The sequence below is a fragment of the Pinus tabuliformis genome, chromosome 5_1, assembly GCF_031772625.1.
Source record: "Pinus tabuliformis cultivar Carrire ecotype Pingquan chromosome 5_1, CPIR1, whole genome shotgun sequence".
NCBI classification, from domain to species: domain Eukaryota; kingdom Viridiplantae; phylum Streptophyta; class Pinopsida; order Pinales; family Pinaceae; genus Pinus; species Pinus tabuliformis.
Window position 1 is genome coordinate 306996986 of NC_142305.1, and position 19992 is coordinate 307016977.

Genomic DNA, 19992 nt, shown 5'->3' on the forward strand with positions numbered 1-19992 from the left:
CAATAGCAAATGAAAGGACCCTGTGGGATGTAGCCTGTATCGCAATTTCTCTTGTGCAAGGAAAAGTGTTTGCCCTTAACCTGAACCACACGTCTCGATGTTTGGTACGAACATTTCAGTTGTTTCTTTCCTGTCATTGCTCTGAGGATGTACGGTTGAAAATTAATTATGTTCGGCAAAATGGTCGTCTTTTAAAATGCAAAACGGTCAAATATTTTTACGTCGTAAGGCGTTTCCCTCTGAAATAAACTCTCCAAACTGCTCTCGTGTCAAAATATGTGCCAGCGCGACGCTCCATACGAACCGTCAACCGTCTTTCAACAAGATACATTGCGGTGAGCACAGACGAGAAGGTGAGGCGCCTGGGGAGGCGAGACATCGTGGTGGTGTGGAGGGGGACTGATACAGAGATACCCATTTAGGTAAAAGGTTTCCTATTTATGATGGTGGAAGACGTTTGTACACAGCTGGGCCATTGCCCTTTACCTCAAAATAATTCAACATCTTGCTTGTTGAGGGGGACGATGGACCTGGTGGTCCAATAAGGGAGCGTCAGTTCAAGATACTTATAAATTTTAGGTCAATTCCTATCTGGGAGGGAGGATGATGCTCCGCATGAAGCCCTGCAAGTTCTTGATATTGTTCTATGTGAGCCACCAACTAAAAGGTACATTCCTGTTAGCAGATCATTTTATTCTGGCAACCTGGGGGCAAAGCAGTCCCTTGGAGAGGGATTGGAAAGCTGGCGTGGGTTTTACCAAAGTTTAAGGCCAACCCAAATGGATTATCGCTCAATATTGATATTTCTTCAACTGCATTCATTGAATCATTACCTATGGTTGATCTTGTTTCGCAACTGTTGGATAAGGATGTGAGAGCAATACCGTCTCCATGTTGTACAAAGAGATTGGTCAACACAGGCTTCTTTAGTTATCTGGATGTATGTTTCAATTGCCTCGTAAGGAATGAAGGAACTGTCTCTGAGTGTTGGGGTTGCTTCTCGAAGTAGTGAGGGGTTGAACCGTGCTTTCCTTTGGTCTGTGTCTCAGTCAACAATACTTTGTAAGTGATTTTGAAACTTTTGTAACGACATCTTACAATATTCCCGTAGCTAAAATTCATTTGATTGAGCTGAAAATTGCGCATGACTTAGCATCATCCCAATGCATAAAATTTAGTTGAGATCGAGAAAATAACCGGTGGCTTCGTAACGCAAATTGGCAGAGGAGGATTTGAGCGTCTACGCCATGCATGTCTCTATGCCATCTAAGTACTGTCAAAAACATCGAAACAAGGAGAGTAGGAACCCTCAACAGAGGCATATATTATTGCTTGAGAGGTATATATAATTGCTTGATTGATTAAGGTCTCATGTTTTCATATATAAAAAACAAAAAATTGTCATTAAAAATAAAATGTCAAAAAAAATTTTGTCGTAAAAATTAAATGGTTTGATCTCTCTTTGGGCAGTTTTGGAAAAATGTGTGAAAACAAAACAGTGACACGTGGGAAAAACAAGGTATAATATAAGTTTCTTTGCGTTCGAAATTCCACCATAAATTCGTGTGTCGTTTGTGGCATATTGCGGTGAAGGAGAATTATAAATATTGATTTACCATTATATGTCCATGGTAAACTTCCCTGTGATGCTCTATTATGTCCAACCTTGTGTTTGATAGGAAAAAACAATTTCTAAATCACTATATGTCCACTCGTTTTAACTAACAATCTTGTTATTGAACAGGACAAAATGTTTTATAGAAGTGACCGACTCAAAAACAAGACTCGACATTCCATTGAATGCAAGCCATGAATTAGAGTATCTATAATATCTGGGAGAGACCTGGTGGATACAAATGTCTCTGAGCTGAGGAAAAATAGTCATATCCTCTCGTATGTAAGCTTTGTTCATGTAAATATATTCATATTTGTGGGTATAAAGATATTGGAGAACTAGAAATGTAATGGTGTTTTGGATTTTGAATTTTATCTCTCGGGGAGATAAATGATTTTGTTAGTAAATATTGAAATCTTTTGGGATGAATAAGTGGTAAAATAGGTCAATATGAGCACAGTGTGGAAACTGGCGGAGTTGGCCATGCTGGGAATAAAAATCCAACACAATGAAAAACAGGCAACGAATGAAGTTATAAGTGAATTGAAAAACAACAACCGAATGAAATACAAACAACGAATGAAGTTGTAAGTGAATTGAAGAAAAGACATTTGATTTATTAGGGAAACTAATTCACTGGATCACAAATCTGTCCATGATCAAATCTTTTATGTGGCTCTAGCATCATACTAGACTAACAACTCATCTCCAAAGTATCTATATTCTCAAACTTATTTCACCTACTTACATAGGTTGGGTTTCTATGGTCATAAAATATTCACTCTTTATCCTGAGAATATAAGATTTGTGAGAATCTCGCAACAACCTTTAACTAACACAGTTTCATCCCGTATGACATCACTGGAGGCCGAAAGCAATTGAGCCTTTTTATCCCATCAATGCAACTTTTTAAATCCCCAAATACCTGAATATCTTTGATGTTGAGCCACTGAAACAAGTATAAAAAACCCGAGATGCAATAATTTTTGCCCAGTTATTAGTACCCTACCACCTTATAAACATGTTTATGTTGTATATATGGCCGTAGTACCAGCTGAGATATGTCAAAATAATAATATGGTATAAGAACTCTTATAAAGGTTCATAGTTGTGTGTATGAAAGATATATAATTTATCAGTTCTGTTGAACATATAAAAACCAATCACAGTTTATAATATAGAGAAAATAAGATTGTCCTCCTGATAATCTGCAATCAAAGAAAAAGCATGTAAATTGCTTTGAAGAAAAAAGCATGTAAATTGCTTTGAAGAAAAACTGACTTTATTACATTCTTTGAAGAAAAACTGATTTTATTACATTGTTCCGAGAATTGTTGATCCTTTTGTTTAAATAGCCTTGCTTTGCCTTTGTCCATTTGAATTGGATACGGAGGAATTGTTTGGATGGCCAAAAGTGGTAGGAATCTGGGCAAAATAATTTCAAAAAATCTTGTAGATGCAGTGTTTGAATTTTATTTTTGATAGTAGAAATAGATTCAGCACCATCAGTAGAAATAGATTCAGCACCATCAAAAACGTCTAGGACACTTAAAATTTTGAAATTTAACAACTATAACTTGGATTTACAAAAATCTTTACCACATATTTTCTAAATATAACCTAAATTTCCATAACAATCCAGACAATTCCTCAGCTAGTTAAACTATGGCATTTAGATTTGTTCTTACACAATTCATGGATCCTTTGATTCTATGCATGTGATGAAAACTGATAGGAGAGGCATGAGATTTGAAATCATATTTTGATATATTGATAACAAGGTGTAGTTTCTTATTTCAAATGTTCCACTAATCAATCTATAATAAGTTTGGAATTTCTAGGTGATATTTTTTTCCTGTGCCATTAGGATATTTAGAGAAAATAATTGTGGATAATTGTTTCACACTGTGTCTATATTTACACAGAATAAAAATTGGAGTATGAATTGTTTATAAAAATTGGAGTATGAATTGTTTATAAAAATTCAGCCTCCCATCCATCCTTTTGATGTGTCTCGTCACGCGGCTCTATTTTCAGTTTTACTTTACATATTTATTGCCTAGCATATTTATTTCTTTACATATTTACGTCGTAAGGCATTTCCCTCTGAAATGAACTCTCCAAACTGTTGTCGTGTCAAAATATGTGCCATTTGATTTGGTTGTTAGATGATCATGTAATCATTAACCGTTGATTTGAATTGAGCAATGCCAGGCGCGACGGTCCATACGAACCGTCAACCATCTTTCACATGCTGCAGGCAACGATAGCAAAACTCGCCGTATTCTGTGCCTTCCAGGAGAAAAAGAGAGGCTCAGAATCTTCAAAGCCGACCTCCGCCAAGAGGGAAGCTTCCATGCTGCCGTTGAGGGTTGTGAGTACATTTTTCATTTGGCAACTATAATGGATTTCGCCATTGAAGCACAGGTATCTTTTAACAACCACCCGAATGCACAACTTCCGGAAACAACGAATTTATTACTGGATTTTGACCCCTTTTTTGGATATAAATTTTCCCTTTTAATGTACTTTTTCTTCAGACATAGATGAATGTTATCGAAGCTGAGGTGAATGGTACTCTTGATATTTTGAGGACTTGCAGTCAGGCAAAGTCTGTGAGGCGTGTAATTTACATATCATCCATAATTGCAGCCTCGCCACTTAATGATGATGGCAAATTCAGGGACTGCCTCGATGAATCTTGCTGGACCCCAATCGATATCATGAGACGTGAAAAGCCTATTTTCTAGGTAAGTTCGCTGTTACTACTCACTTCAAAGATTTGTATTAAAAGATCCGTAAGTTTATCTTAACTTCAATTATAATCAATCTAGATTTATTAGGGTTAGGGTCCAGAAGATCAAATTTATGAGTTGTAAAGTTGCATGCTCATAATAGATTTAGAATTAGATAAATCTAATCAATCTGGATTTATTAGGATTAGGTTGCAGAGGATCAAATTTATGAGTTGTAAAATTATATGCTCATAATAGATTTAGAATTAGATAAATGTAGACCGTTTTAAAAAGTGATGAAATCCCAAATAATTTTCATATTCCACTATAAAATGAGCTTCTTAACACAATCTCTTACCCAACACAATCATTATTTTGACTTGACTGTAAAATGAGCTTCTCAACCATTATTTTGAAATTACTTTGAAATGCAAATCTCTTGATATTTAGAAAAATGTAATTTACATTTTTATCTTGTCACACGTATGGTATGCGTTCATTAGATATTTGATCTTATTTTTGTAAATTTTCATGGCTTGGTGTTTCTCTTATGGATTGTTTTATTTCATTGAGTTTAGGTTGATTATGGATTCTCTGTATCTCATGGGTATAAGCATAGTTTTGTTACATATCAATAAGATACATGAAATCTGAAATCAATATATAAATGTTCATTTCATCTAATCTTATATTAAAGTCGCATCTCTGTATCAATGTTGAACATTTTGATTATCAGTATCCAATGGGTAAGAGCATAATTTTCAGATCTGCCATTAACAGAGAAATGCCCATTTTTCCTGTTCTTATATTGATCTTCACATCTCTCAGGCAACGCTGAACATTTTGAATGGTTAAGGGAGCTTCATGATATCATGGGTTCCATTTTATTAGTCCACACTGAGGATGCTTGTAATGCTCACATATTCTTCATGGAGCGTCCCTCTGCGAGAGGTCGATATATATATGTTCAACAGTCCGTGCTACCAGCATTTTTCCAAGGAAAAAAACCTTGCAAATTGAAACCCAACGACACCCTCTATGAAGAAACCAAAAACACCAGAAACCCTTGTCTTCTCGTCAAATCTACCAAAATATTCGTATAACCGTAAGTAATTTCAATACTCTTCCACAAGAATCCTCAGCAAACATATCAGTCTTCAACAGTCCAAAGGTGAGAAATCTCTTCAAAGATGACTTATTGCTTTGGCTTACTGTTTCCAATAATCCATCTTTCACAATCTTAGAAATGAACTGTGTATGCAAATAGCCACGCTTACAAAGATAGAATTAGGTAGAAATGAGGGTGATGAATATGCAATATACAACCAATCAATAGGATGCTCATTGCTATCATTGTTACAGTCACACATAAGTCAATGTCATGCAACCAGTGTTACTCTTACAGCATCAACAAATCGTCAAGGATTTGTCACACAAGGTTTCTGTCCTGTGTCAAGGTCTTTAGCTATTAGTGCTATTGGTGAAGCTTCAGACCTAGGATCACAACTTGAAGAGAAGAAACAGGTAGAGCCTCCTAATATGAACATAAATATCACAGATACCCAAAGAAAAGCTCGGTCTTCTCAAGTAATGGTGCTTCTGAGTTTGCTACTGAGGCATGACAACACAAAGTTGTACATTGCTTCCTTTCTATTTTTTTAGGGGAAATGTACACTATGAGTAGCCACTTGTGATATTAAAACAGTGAGCTCTGAGGTCAATATAATGCTCAGACTTATTGAGAAACAAGAGCTGGAGATATTCAATAGAAAAAGATGGAGATGGGTGTTTCAATGGACAATCTGCTTCAAACAATTTCAGATCACGGAATCAGGAATCGATTTCAATTATTATGTCTCTATATAATTCATTCTCTGATGAAGGATTCATAGTGGAAGGACCTTGAAAAAAACTCGTTCCTCAGATTTTGGCAAAGATGATTAGATTTCAGAAATGACAAATCAAACATCCATAACCATCAGTGTTGTTAGATTTATCACCAGCAAAATCTAACACTGAAAATTCAAATTCACCAAAGAGTATTTCAGAGGAAAATCATCGTGATGATTGAGTAATATGGAGAACAACTACAGATCCATGCTACGAGCATTTTTCCAGGGAAAATAATCTTGCAAATTGAAACCCAACGACACCCTTTATGAAGAAACCAAAAATACTAGAAACCCTTGTCTTCTCATCAGATCTACCAAAAGATTCATATAATCGTAAGTAATTTCAATACTCTTCCACAAGAACCCTCAGCAAACATATCAGTCTTCCACAATCCAAAGGTGAGAAATCTCTTCAGAGATGACTTATTGCTTTGGCTCATTGTTTCCAATAATCCATCTTCTACAATCTTAGAAATGAACTGTGTATGCAAATAGCCACGCTTACAAAGATAGAATTAGATAGAAATGATGGTGATGAATATGCAAAGATGTGGTTGAGTCAGAGATTGCAAACTCAGAGGTTTGCTTTATTTCTGGATGAAGTTTGGAGAGATGGTTCCCAGTTGATGGAAGAAATTTGGTTTGTTGCTGCTAACCCACCACTCCAACTAGAGACTCATTGTAAGTTCAAGGAATCGCAAAGTCCTGTCAGAAATTGGAGTTGCGGAGACATCTATAATAAGAATGGGGGATTTGGTAGAAGAGGAAAACTGGCAGCTATTTTTTATTCATCCTTTTCGAATTCCATGATTCAGTTGGGGCTTACTCATGAGGTTCTTCTTCGGTTGTCCACACTCAAAGAAAGTGTTCAACCTTCATCCAGTTCTTTGTTCTTGATTGGCATATCTGATTACAAGTTATTTTCTTAGTGATATACAACCAATCAATAGGATGCTCATGTCTTTCACAACCATTAATTATTTTTTATGAATAAAAGGTGACTTTAGAAATAAATAAATTCAAATTGAAACTAAATTACTATGATTTTAAAGTAAATTCAAATTAACTCACATGTACAATTTATAGTGTTCTTCCTACCTCTCCTCTCCTTTGGCTATAGCTTTCCCATTGAACAACTTGGTAGCTTCATAGTCATGAACAACAATTTATATGCAATATTAATTCAATAATTAATAAAAAATAGTGCAAGGCACCCTAAATCAATTTCATTTCTACTACATCTCTACATTTCATTTAGATTTGCCCATTCCATGTCCTGATTATTCCTCAATTTATGCCTTACGGCGTTTCCTTTGCAACATTTGGTGCAAATGCTAGTATTCCTCCTATGTTGCAGATATATAGATATATATACACGGGTTGCACGCGTACTATTCACATAGAATATAGGCTCCTATATATACACGGGTTGCACGCGTACTATATATACACGGGTTTCACGCGTACTATATATACACGGGTTGCACGCGTACTATTCACATAGAATATAGGCTAAATTCTCCTTGTGCTTTGTGCCCTAGAGACAAAGTTAGAGTTTCAACGATAAATTGTCAGGTCAGTTACGATTGTTTTCCAAAGCCGTGGCCTGAAAAGAGAAGGTTCTTTGGAAAAGCATGAATGTATACACACTCGACCAGAAGTCAAAGTCCATTTTAAAGACATATAAATCCCCCTAAGAGTCAAAGATGCTTAATCGAGAATAACTTTTTTTATTAAAAGGATAATGGTACGTGTATTCTTTAAGATATTCACCTTTATTTTAAATCTTACATATATAAAAGGGATATCTTATACCGATGAGATTATTAAAATTTAGGTATATTTTTTTTGTTTGTTAGGTAATGTGAATCATGAATTTGTTAGTATGTTTAATTTGCGGTTTGAGTAATTTTGACATAGCAGTATATTAGTCGTTAAAGTCACTTGGAGATCGTATTTGGCCTAGGCCACACAAAATCTTAGCATGGCTAAATTTTTGCGGACAAAGTTTCAAAACAATGACCTTTTCATCATGGAGTGCCTTAACATAACACACTCTCTGTCTATTCTACGCTTCGTGGGATTTTTTTTTCTTTCTGTTTGACCTAGAGAGATTTGAACCTTAAATCTCATTGTTTACATAATACTTCATATTATGATCAATCGTGAATTGAACTACCCCAATGAACAATGAAATCCAAATATCTTTTTTTTTCTAGTTAAGACTAACCTAAGTACCCACGGGGATTTGAACCAGTGACCTATCGCAAGGAGTGCCTTAAGAGTGCACCCATTCACCGTCAATCCAAAACCCCGTGGACAATAAAATCCAAATATCACTTTGCACAAAAAAAGGTTTTTATTTTTATTTTTTCATTTTCAAAAATTTCTTATGCAATAATATTATTAGTTGTAGTTAAAATCTTTTGAGCTTTTTTTGGTTGGGAAAATTTGTTAATAGGAATTTGTTGTAATTATAGATTTAAAGTATAAAATTTGCAGAATGGAATGTTATAAGAAGGATTTTTCAAAAGGATAAACTTATTTTAGGTTATTCAATAATATTAAGTATAAATAAAATTTAGACATTTAAAATAATTGGTTAGTAATTTAAAAATGGTAGACTTTCATTCTTATTAGATGTTTCTAGGTCTTAAGACATTAATATGATTCCTTTTATCTTAAAAAAATAAGTTCTTAAATAATAATATACTTTTAAGTCATATTCCAATATAAAAATCCAAATATTACTTAATTGAATAATAATAAAATTAGTACATATAAATTAAATTATTATTAAACATGGATAGACATCAATCTATGATAAATATCAAAACACTTATTTCATAATACATCTAACATTGCTATAATTTAAAAAAATCACAATAAATTAAATACATTATTAAAAATCATAAAATCATAAAAATGAAGTATAATAGTATATATATATATATATATATATATAACAAAATTCCTTATCATCGATATTTTTAACTTGTGAATAAGTTTTTTTGCAATGTTATGGCTTATCAATGACATATTTGAAAAACTATCTTATTTTATATGACCTTTGTTAATATGACATTTATTTATTTATTCCAATTAATCAATTTGGTTAAAATGACAAAAATGTGTAATTACTTTTAAATAAATTTCAATTTTTTTTTTGGACTAGTGGAATCGGCAACGGCGGTGGTATCGTACTTGCGTTACACGGGGTCGAATGCCACCGGCTGCCATTATAACCTCTAGGAGGAACCGCCTAGCTCGCAAGAACGACCCTCGGTTAAGACGAGACTCGAACTTGTGACCTGCACAACAGCACAGATGACTTAATAGATCATCGGCTAGCCACAAGACCAAACCTCTGCGGGCAATAAATTTCAATCTTTAATATGTGCATACTACTAAAAATATTCTAAAATATTTAGTAGAGATTAAATAAAATTTATAATAAATTTTCTCTAATAATATAAGATTACATTTAAATATATATATATATATATATATAAAATCAATCTTACATAAATATATATATATATATATATAATCTTAAAATTCAAAGATAAATATTGGTAATTGGAAAGTTTTTAATGGTATTGGAAATAAATATAGAAATGATAGAGCATTGGGATTGAGTTAAGTGTAGATTTATTTTAAACATATTAATTAATCTTCACAACTATGAAGTTTTTGGTAACATTAAATTTGAACACATCCAAAATTGTCTAATAACCTATTAAAATTACATGTAACATTGCCCTATACCCATTTTCGAGATTGAAATTTCATGTCATTTTGTGGGATTCAATGATTAGATACTCAAATTAAAAACATAAATCGCTTAACTCGAGTAAAGGTAGACTCATTCTTATTATTTCTTTTAGTATGAATAGTGGCCATCGAATACTTTAAAGAAGTTGGGCTAAAGATTATTAAGTTGGGCTTAATTATTAAAACACAAAGAATACAATCAAACAAATTATATTAACATTATTAAATTTTATATTGCTAATAGGTAATATATATAGAATAACAATGGAATCATTGTTAAGATGACGTTGAAATAATGGAGTAGATTTATAGGTTGACCTAAACATTTTTTCTCAAGAAATTTGATTTTGGGAAAGACCTGTTGGTGGTATAAGAAATTTGATTCTTTCATGTTGAGTCAAAAATATATAAGAAGTGAATATGATCATTGTGTTTACTTTAAGCAGTTAAGTAATGGCATGTTTATTATCTTAGTGTTGTATGTTGACGATATGCTTTTAGCAAGCAAAAGCATTGAAGAAATCAACAGGTTAAAGACTCAGATGGCAAGGACATTTGATATGAAAGATCTAGGAGCAGCAAGACAGATTTTGGGCATGGAGATTTTTAGAGACAGGAGCAATGGTAAGCTGTGGCTATCACAATAGAAGTATATTGAGAAAATACTTGTGAGGTTTGGTATGAACAAAGTGAAGCCTGTGTCAGTCCCTTTAGCTTCCCATTTTAAGCTTTCTTCCAGTTTATGTCCTAAAACACATGAAGAAAAGGAATATATGTCTCGAATTCCATATGCCAATGTAGTAGGATGTTTGATGTATGCGATGGTTTGTACTCGACCAGATATTTCACATGCAGTTGGGGTTGTCAGCAGGTATATGGCAAATCCGGGTAAAGAACACTGGTCAGCAGTGAAATGGGTGCTTCGGTATTTGAGAGGCACAAGTAGTTATTGTATTACTTACAATAAGAGTAGTGAATTTGTTTGCGGGTATGTTGATTCTGATTTTGCAGGTGATTTGGATAAGAGAAGGTCAACTTCAGGGTATGTCTTTACTCTTGCAGGTGGAGCTATTAGCTAGATGTCAAAGCTACAAAACATTGTTGCTTTATCCACTACTGAAGCAGAATACATTGCTGCTTCGCATGCTTGCAAAGAAGCGATTTGGCTGAAAGGTTTGATTGGTGAGTTTGGTAGGTTACAGGACAACAACAAGTTACTTTGTGATAGTCAAAGTGCAATACATTTGGCTAAGAATCCGACCTATCATAGTAAATCAAAGCATATTCCAATAAAGTACCATTTTGTAAGACAGGTTATCACTGGAAGGGGAGTCTCTCTTGAAAAGGTGCATACAAAGGAAAACGTGCAGACATGTTCACGAAACCAGTTTTGTTAGAGAAGTTGCGTTGGTGTTTGGCTTCTCTTGGCTTGCAGAAAAAATAAATAATAAAGAAACAGGGTATCACGCTAATTGTTGTCAAGGTGGAAATTGTTGAGATTTTCGGTTTTAATAAAATAGGCAAAAATCTCAGTAGGTGACAACAATCAGATTGTGTTGCTATATTAGCTTTATTTTGTTGGGAGAGAGTTAATGCACCCTATATTTGTTGTAAGAGGATTTATGAGGCAGTTAGATTCTCTTAGCTATAAAACAGGTGTTCATACAGATTGGGTGTGTGTGAGAGTTTGTGAGGAAATTGAATATCTTGTAATCTCCTGTTTGATAATAAAGATTGCTGATGCCTATGTTTGGTGGACGTAGCCCATAATGGTTGGGCGAACCATGTTAATCTTCTGTGTCTTTTGTATGATTGCATATGCTGTTGTTGTCTCTTTTTTTTGCTGCGCACTGTTGGCTCTAACAAAATCGAGATCCAAACTTCCCACCCCATCAAGAATACACATTGTCCCTGTAATGCTTAGCATGATTAAATTTTTAAAGGATTCATAGCCTTACAAAACGTATTATGATGCATAAGCCCATCAAACCAAAGCAAATGGGGAAAGTTTATAAGAGCATTCTTATGAGGAAAAATATTATTTATCTCCATGCTTGTATTTTACCCATTGTAATTGACTTCCAAACTCTTTTGGAGAACTTTCCTCCTATGAAATCAATGTTTGCAATAGTTGATTTCTCTACTTGTTTTGATTACATAAATCTGTACATTTTCCAAGCCAACAAATAATTCAATTCAACCCAAAACTTATTCATTGTTATTTCTTTTATGACCACTTGACCGAGGTGCCATCCTTAAGATTCAATCCAATGAAGGCTAGGATGTGAAGAACCTTAAAGTTGTATTTTTCAAACATAGCCTTCTTAATGATCCATATTGTTAACTATTTGAACCATATGGTGACACATGGATTTCCAACTTCTTGGACCTTTCATATCATACATCCCATCTAAAAAAAGAGAATAGTTATCCTAGTAAATACAACACTATTATGTTTGGTCATTCCTTACTTGAGATCTTTGCCATGGTCTTCGATCTTCACATCTACATATAGGTGGAGAAAAAGTGGTTGTGACCCAAAGGATAAGCAATATTTAGGAAGAACCATTATACCAATGATCATATATTTACTATGAATTCCATCACTGAGGATGCTAAGGTAAATGAGCATAAAGTATATTGTTGTTACATTGGCAGGGTATGGACAAGGACTATTGAGACATATGAGTTCCAAAGTAATATAAGAGTTGAACAAGGTTTCCCTATCTATCCTACACTTTTTAGACTCTACTTTTATGTTCTAATGGAAATCACATTAGATTCATTAGGTGCCACAAAATGGTTTCTTACTCTTCAAAGTTTTTATTGTTATTATCCAATCTGTAAACTGTGACATTGTCCTCGGGTTCGACTCAATAAGGGGCCTTAAGAGACAACTTGACATCTTAGCTTCTTTTGTGATGTCCATCATCATTAAGTTTAAATCTATGGAAAACAACAGTCATGGCCTTCAACATCCTTAAAAAGAAGGCGAACGATGTGATTCTTACTTATGGAGGTAAGAAGGTTGAGGTAGCCACTCATATGTGTCTTTTGAGTGTCCTCTTCTCTAGGCCATGCTTTAAATTTGACTTCAATAGTAGAGAATAATATAGATTGGACTAAGGGATATGCAACACTTTTTACCACCCATTAAAAGCAATGTTTTCAACTTTAGTTTCAAGACATTTGTTTGAATATCTAACTCTTTCTCTCATTGGTTACACCTACTCTCTTATATGGGTGTGAAGTTCAAAGATTGTATCTTTAAGGAGTAGAATTAAATGGCATAGAGAGAGTAATTGTAGTAATGTCATTCGAATATATTCCTTCCAAGAGATACATACCTCATGTTATCAGTTTTGGTACAATTGTACCCATTGCATTGGTGTTCTTTTCACATTGTGATGACAATCCACATGCTCAAATCAATGCAACTTATAAAGTAGTCTTCTTAGGCATTCATACTATGCTCTTAAGTCCTCTATGCATCAAGTAGAACATATGATCAATTCATGTTGGTCTGCTAGAGAATTTTCATTACTTCACCTCATTAACCTTAGTATTGGCACACAACCCCACATAGATTTTCACTGGATGATCATGAACTCTTTAAGGTAAAGATCAATAAGGGTATTCATATTGATATATATACATCCTACCTATTTTCCACATGGTATGATCCTAGAGAGCCATTTCTTTCCGAACTTCAACACTATTCAAACTTATATCTTCAACATAGTGATGAGCTTATCAACCCCCTATGGAATGCCCAACTCTAGTTACCTTGTATCCTAAGGGTTCCTCTAACCAAGCTTGGAGCTTGTGCCCTTCACCATTGCATCGACATATCCTTGATAACATTGGTTTTTGAGATATGCTCCTCAACTACTAAGACTAAGGAACATTTTGTATTTAGATGCCCTCCTCACCACAAGACCAAAGAACAATTATTTTGGCACTTTAGGGATTCACTTGGTTCCCTCTTGGAACTCTTGGTTTATGAGGACCAAAGATTCTTTTCTTGAGATGTTCGACATTCATCAATAGATTACTAGAGACCAATTCCTTAGATTGACATATACCAGGTTGATTACCTCTCACTACTAACCCTAGAACACTAGTAGGAAGAGTCCACATGGCCAACATCTAAGCTCGCACAATATATTTACGAGGCACCATATACCTAATGCCTCCCAAGGCCCCATGGAAATCAAAAAAATTTTGTGGCATTGAATGTTAAAAGTTCTTCTCCAAAGCAATAAATCTCAACCAGGATACCTCTTTTTTCCTGACCTTCTTCATTGTTCCACATCATGCTGGGTTGACACTTTCTAGTTATTTTTCCTTTTTCCTTATTTTAGGCTCTTTTGTGATTTTGTATGTACTCCCTAGATGTGCTTTCACTTCCACTTTTTGATCCGTAAATTTCCGTGTATATTCCACTAAACAGTTCGTCACAACAAATATGATAATAATATATTAAAATTTTGAATTTCTACACTATTATAGTTTTATTAAAACTCTAGATCTGTAAATTTAACTGTAATTAGTGCATGCATGCGAATAGAAATTATGCAGAAAAGTAGAGAACAACAATATAAGCTCACACACACACATAAGACACAAGATATGCTATGGGAAACCCTTTAGGGAGAAAACCCAACTAGAAGGTGGGGTCGCTTTGCTTCTTTCTTTGTCTGGAAAATAAGGTTGCAGGTACAAAGAAGTAATGCATGTGGCATGTGGGCTACTATAGTGCACAAATCCTCCCTGTGTGCTTTATCCCATATCTCTCCTAGCTATTTTTTCTCAACTATGGAACCAAATGCTCTCAAAAGAATGGCATGCCTCTTCCTCCCAGTGGCTCGGTTTGCAACACAACCTGAATAACCTACTAGTGGTTAAGTTTGAATACATAAAATCTTAACTAGAGTTACAATATAGACTCTTCTAGAGTATTTTACATCACAAACACATGGCTAGCCCCTTTTCAATGAATAATGGGGGCTGACGCGACATCAGCTCGAACTATGGTGGTGAAAATAGGAAGGTCAACTTCTGAGTGGCACAACTTTTGCATACGAACTCCAATTGGCGTGCTTCTTATGAAATTGCAAAGATATTTGTGTGTATAACAACATGAAAAGGTGAAATACTAAAATGACAATTTTTACCCCCAAAAAATGTCGTTTGATGCCTCAAAATGCTCCCGGAAGGTTTCAGACCCCATTTTGCCAAACTGGGTCCCACTGGTAAAAATGGTCCCATGAATTGATTCCTCCAATTTTTCAACTCTGAATGCATCGATATGGATGACAAACAATATAATGATCCAATCTGGATTACTTGTCATCTTTACATTTTGTATTATACACGATGCAATGGGCCAACTTTAGCCTTTAGTGGACAATACTATTTACATTAAATTAGATCATGACCTCCACAGTGAAATTGGTTATTGAACTAAGTGAAATTGGTTATTGAACTAACCCAAACATATATTGGGATAAGTGAAATTGAAAAAATTAATACACAAAGAAGGTGAAGGATAAACACCATTTTATTATAACTTACCCTTCCCATAATAATATAATGCATAAATTTAATCAATTTTTATAACTTAATTACTCCCAAGGACCTCCTCTCTTACAAAAACCATAATGACCTTGGTACTTTCATTTCCCCATGTTTATATATAGAAATGATATTTTGAAGAATATTCTAGTCTTGTTATCATTAACCTTAATGATACAAGAAACTAGTATAATTGATGATGGAACAAGTGTGATGCATTGTCTAGGATAATTCAAAGTTGGAAGTTAGACAAAAGTATTCGGAAAGGGTGACCTATTACTTGAAACAACTAAGTTATTTATAATATATGTATTTATATTTTGCCAAGATACCTTATACGCTTGGATGCATGTATATGTGGGATACATGATAAGGCCATTCTATCTCGTCAATACAGGGGTGTGAGACACCATCAAGATATTGTCGCTTTACCATGACAAGATGAGTGGAGGTGTCATTCCTATTCAATTATGAGATATAGGATATAGTTCCATTTATTTGTGTGATAGACCTTATTGGTTTTAGGGGATGACAAACATCATCACTTAAGCTTTTACACTTGACTATTATATATCTATATATATATATATATATATTTATTATTTAAAAAATGAAAATAATAATTACAATATAGAGATAGAGGAAATGTACATAATACACATTTATTAAGGTAAACTTGACTTGGTTATAGAGTCAATTTACCACTAGTGATTTATGGGCTCCAAGTTTCAGAAACCCATAATATTCTAATGTAATGTAGCCTAATTAAAGGCATGATGAATCCATGGTTAATTTCCTTTTGGGCCATCAAATAATAGGTTTATTTCCTAATTAATTTTCCTGCAAGGGTTTCTAGGATAAAATATGGTGCCTATGTATTATTATTGGTTTTTCTCATATTGAATTTTATTAACAATTGGTATTAGAGGTTAGGCATAAACTCTTTATGTAGCAGAGGTTTCCTGTCATGTGCTTGTACACAACCTAAAGAGAGGAATCAAAGAGAGATTTGTATTAGAGTTCTAGTTTGGAATCTATTCGATTTGCCTTTTATTTTGCTTAGCTAGAAAGATTTGTAGAGTTTTCAACAACAAGGTTTTCGAAGGATTTAGGAGTGGAAAATTTGAAGTTGGAGTAGCTAAGAGCCACTGATATTCGGTGGAACAGGGGTGTTTTGTGTGTTTTGATTGGATGGATTATGCCATAGTCGATGGGAAAGAAGATGAGTTATTAGGGTATAAGTTCTATGAGCTAATCATTCGGTTCCTAATCATGAATGTTATCTACAATAGTTTGGATGATTTGTTGATAAAAAAGATATAGGAAGTGAAAATTGCATACTTCTAGATTACATATCCATGCAATATGTATGTGGATACCTAAACCTACGCGAACCCTAGAGGTTTGACCCCGAAACCTACAATGGATGTTATGATAGCTACACAGGATATTAGTTGACATCAAGCATGGAACTAGTATGTGGGAAGGCATTCAAGTCTCAGAATCAATTGTTGCTCAATTTGGTGATAAGCATTGTAGATTTGACTATTTTTATGATTGTGTGACAGAAGAAACCTACACGATATGTGAGCTTGCCATATTGAAGAGGCTACTCTATGGAGTGCATTGTTCATGGTTTTCTTCATACTTTGAATAAAAAATTTTGGGTGGTGAATTGAGTACCTTGTGGAAGAGAGACGTGGCAAGAGTGGTTGCATAACTACATGGATGAGATAATGTAGATGGATTCAATGGTGCTAATGTCTAGTGATGGAGCTAGTCATTATGGAGGGCCACAATAGTGCATGAACACCCTAGAGGTTTTTGGTCCAAGTAGTGAAGCCTAGCTATAATCAAGTTGTATTCCCCAAGGTTGTAGTAAGACCAATAATTTAGGCATATATGTAACATTGTAGCACATGATGTCTCAAGTTGTGGAATGAACCACTTGAATATGTACGAGGGTGGAAAGTGTGCTTGTATGCTAGTGTAACAGACCCCCCTACTAACCCCAACCCTAACCAAGGGTAGAAGGAGGTGGTTACCATGCTGACCCAACCCCCAAGGTTTAGTTATGGAGATGAGGTTTAAATTTTTCGACATTTTTCAACTTCCCCAAAACCTAAAACCTATGAAATCATTGTGCTTATATTGTTGAGACCTTTCCAATGATATAAATTTTACCTCGAACCAACTTATGGATCATAAGATATGATCATTCATAGATAGTCCAATTACAACCATGCCATGTTATCACTGATTTCCATGTGGAAATCATATAATGCCCCATGTGGCGCATGATGTGCCTGCTTTGCCATCGCAGAAAAACCCACAAGGACAGGCACACATAGAGGTTGGCCTATTCCAACTCTATGGCACATTAAATTTAACAATGGGGCCCGAACCCATACCCTTAACCTAGAGGTTCGCCTGACCTCCCTTCGGGACCATCTCCGCTTGGGTCTTGACTAGTCCAACCTTGACTTAGTCGTTCAACCCAACTCTCGACCTAGGTGTTTGACCCGACTCCTGATTAGCAGGCCCACCTAACTGCTTGGCCTACATGCCTTGGGTCAGACGCAAGCTCTTCCGAGTTCCAGCCTTTTCCTCTAACCTCCCAATCCTTGACTTGGCAGGTCCAACGAGAGACCTAAAGCCAATTTTTCAAGCCTTGAACACTAAGAAAATTTTACGAGTTTCTTCTTGGTTTACACAGGTGTTTCAACATGCGACTAGTCATTAGAAGACACATGAATTCAATGAAAAAACTTGGAAAAATACATGAACAGGAGGATACACTTAGTGAATATACATTCACTTGCATTTCTTCATAATCATAGGGAACTTAATCACGCCTCCCAACCATAACATATAGATGTATGCATTTATTTTTTAGCCTATAAAACCTCAACTATATGAAGCATATGAATAGAAAACATGTCAACAAATCATACTCATCACTTTAAGGAAAAGAATACAGAGATTCATGTTCACACAATGCATACAAAAATTCAACCATTCTTAAGAAATTATACAGGAATCCAAAATTCCTATAACAATTACAAGAATCAAATTCCTGTTCATATAGGGGATACATATCTTTCACATCTACCATGATAATCAAACCTCATAACCAACATGCATGTAAAATCACTTGAACATCAATCATATTCAACACTAATGCATGGGTAAATCAGAATTATACCATTATTCAACACTAGTCCATGCACTTAACACATCTTTACTCAAAAGATTGAATAGGGCATTAGCAAACCTTAGACACACTACATTCAAGCCTTTCTTATAGTAGTCTACCTCGAGCTAGATTCCAAAGCTAGAAAAGGAGTACATGAATTGTAAAATCAGTATTTGCCACTAAAACAGGGCCTCCTATCAACCCAACTTTATGGTTCTTTCTAGCATATAGACTTGTAGTTCAATACCAAGAGAAGAGTTCCTTTAACTTTTTGGGAAGGTTCATCAACAAACAAGCTACCATGGGAGTGTGGAGATCACTCTTCCGGGTAGTTCATCAATGAAGGCAAGCACCAATGTTCTAGCTGCAAGGAAACACCCAGTGGTTCATCAACCTCACAAATCCATGAGTGTTTGCACCTCATGGCCAGTAGGTTCATCGACATGCAAATTTCCCAGTGGGTTCTTTAGACCTAGTTAAGCCACTTACAATGGTTTCATTAGCCTTAGGTCAAGCCACTACTCTGTAAATGAGCTAGTAAGCCACACCCAGTTTGTTCATTAGCTGTGTTGCCATAGAGTGAACTCTCTTTATCCAAATGAAATTCTTCCAAGCCTAAGAGGAACATATCCAAAATAGAATGAACCGAATAACACAACACATAACATAATCAAACAAAACAATATAGTACAAAACATAACTAAAGAGAGACCCACTGCTCTCATCACGGATCTCGTAAATAATTATCTCATCATCCTCTAATTTTGAGGTTTTCCCTTTCCTGGCACATAGAGGTGTTGACCTCTTTCGTTGTGCGTAGAGGTGCTTGTCTCTTCTGCTATGCACAAAGGTAATTTTATTTAAATTCTCTCGTTTAAGGCTATTTCCACCACTTCTAATTGTGTGGGCATAACCTCTTCGTTGCCCCTATCAATCTGCCGGTGCAACCATACTTCCATTTAATTCCAAATCTTTCTCTTGTAGATTTTTTCCTAGGGAGTTGGTAGTGTTCCCAACCATTCCTTTTCTAGTGGAATTTATTGTGCAACCAATTCATTAAAGCATGAATTCCAACATTGTTTTTTTTGAGACAAAGTTCGGTTGCTATATATTAATCTGAAAAAAAGAAGGCAGTTTTCCATACATAAGATGCTTCCTGAGCATTTTGAATCCAAGGAATTACAAAAAAGTTACTTTCCTTGA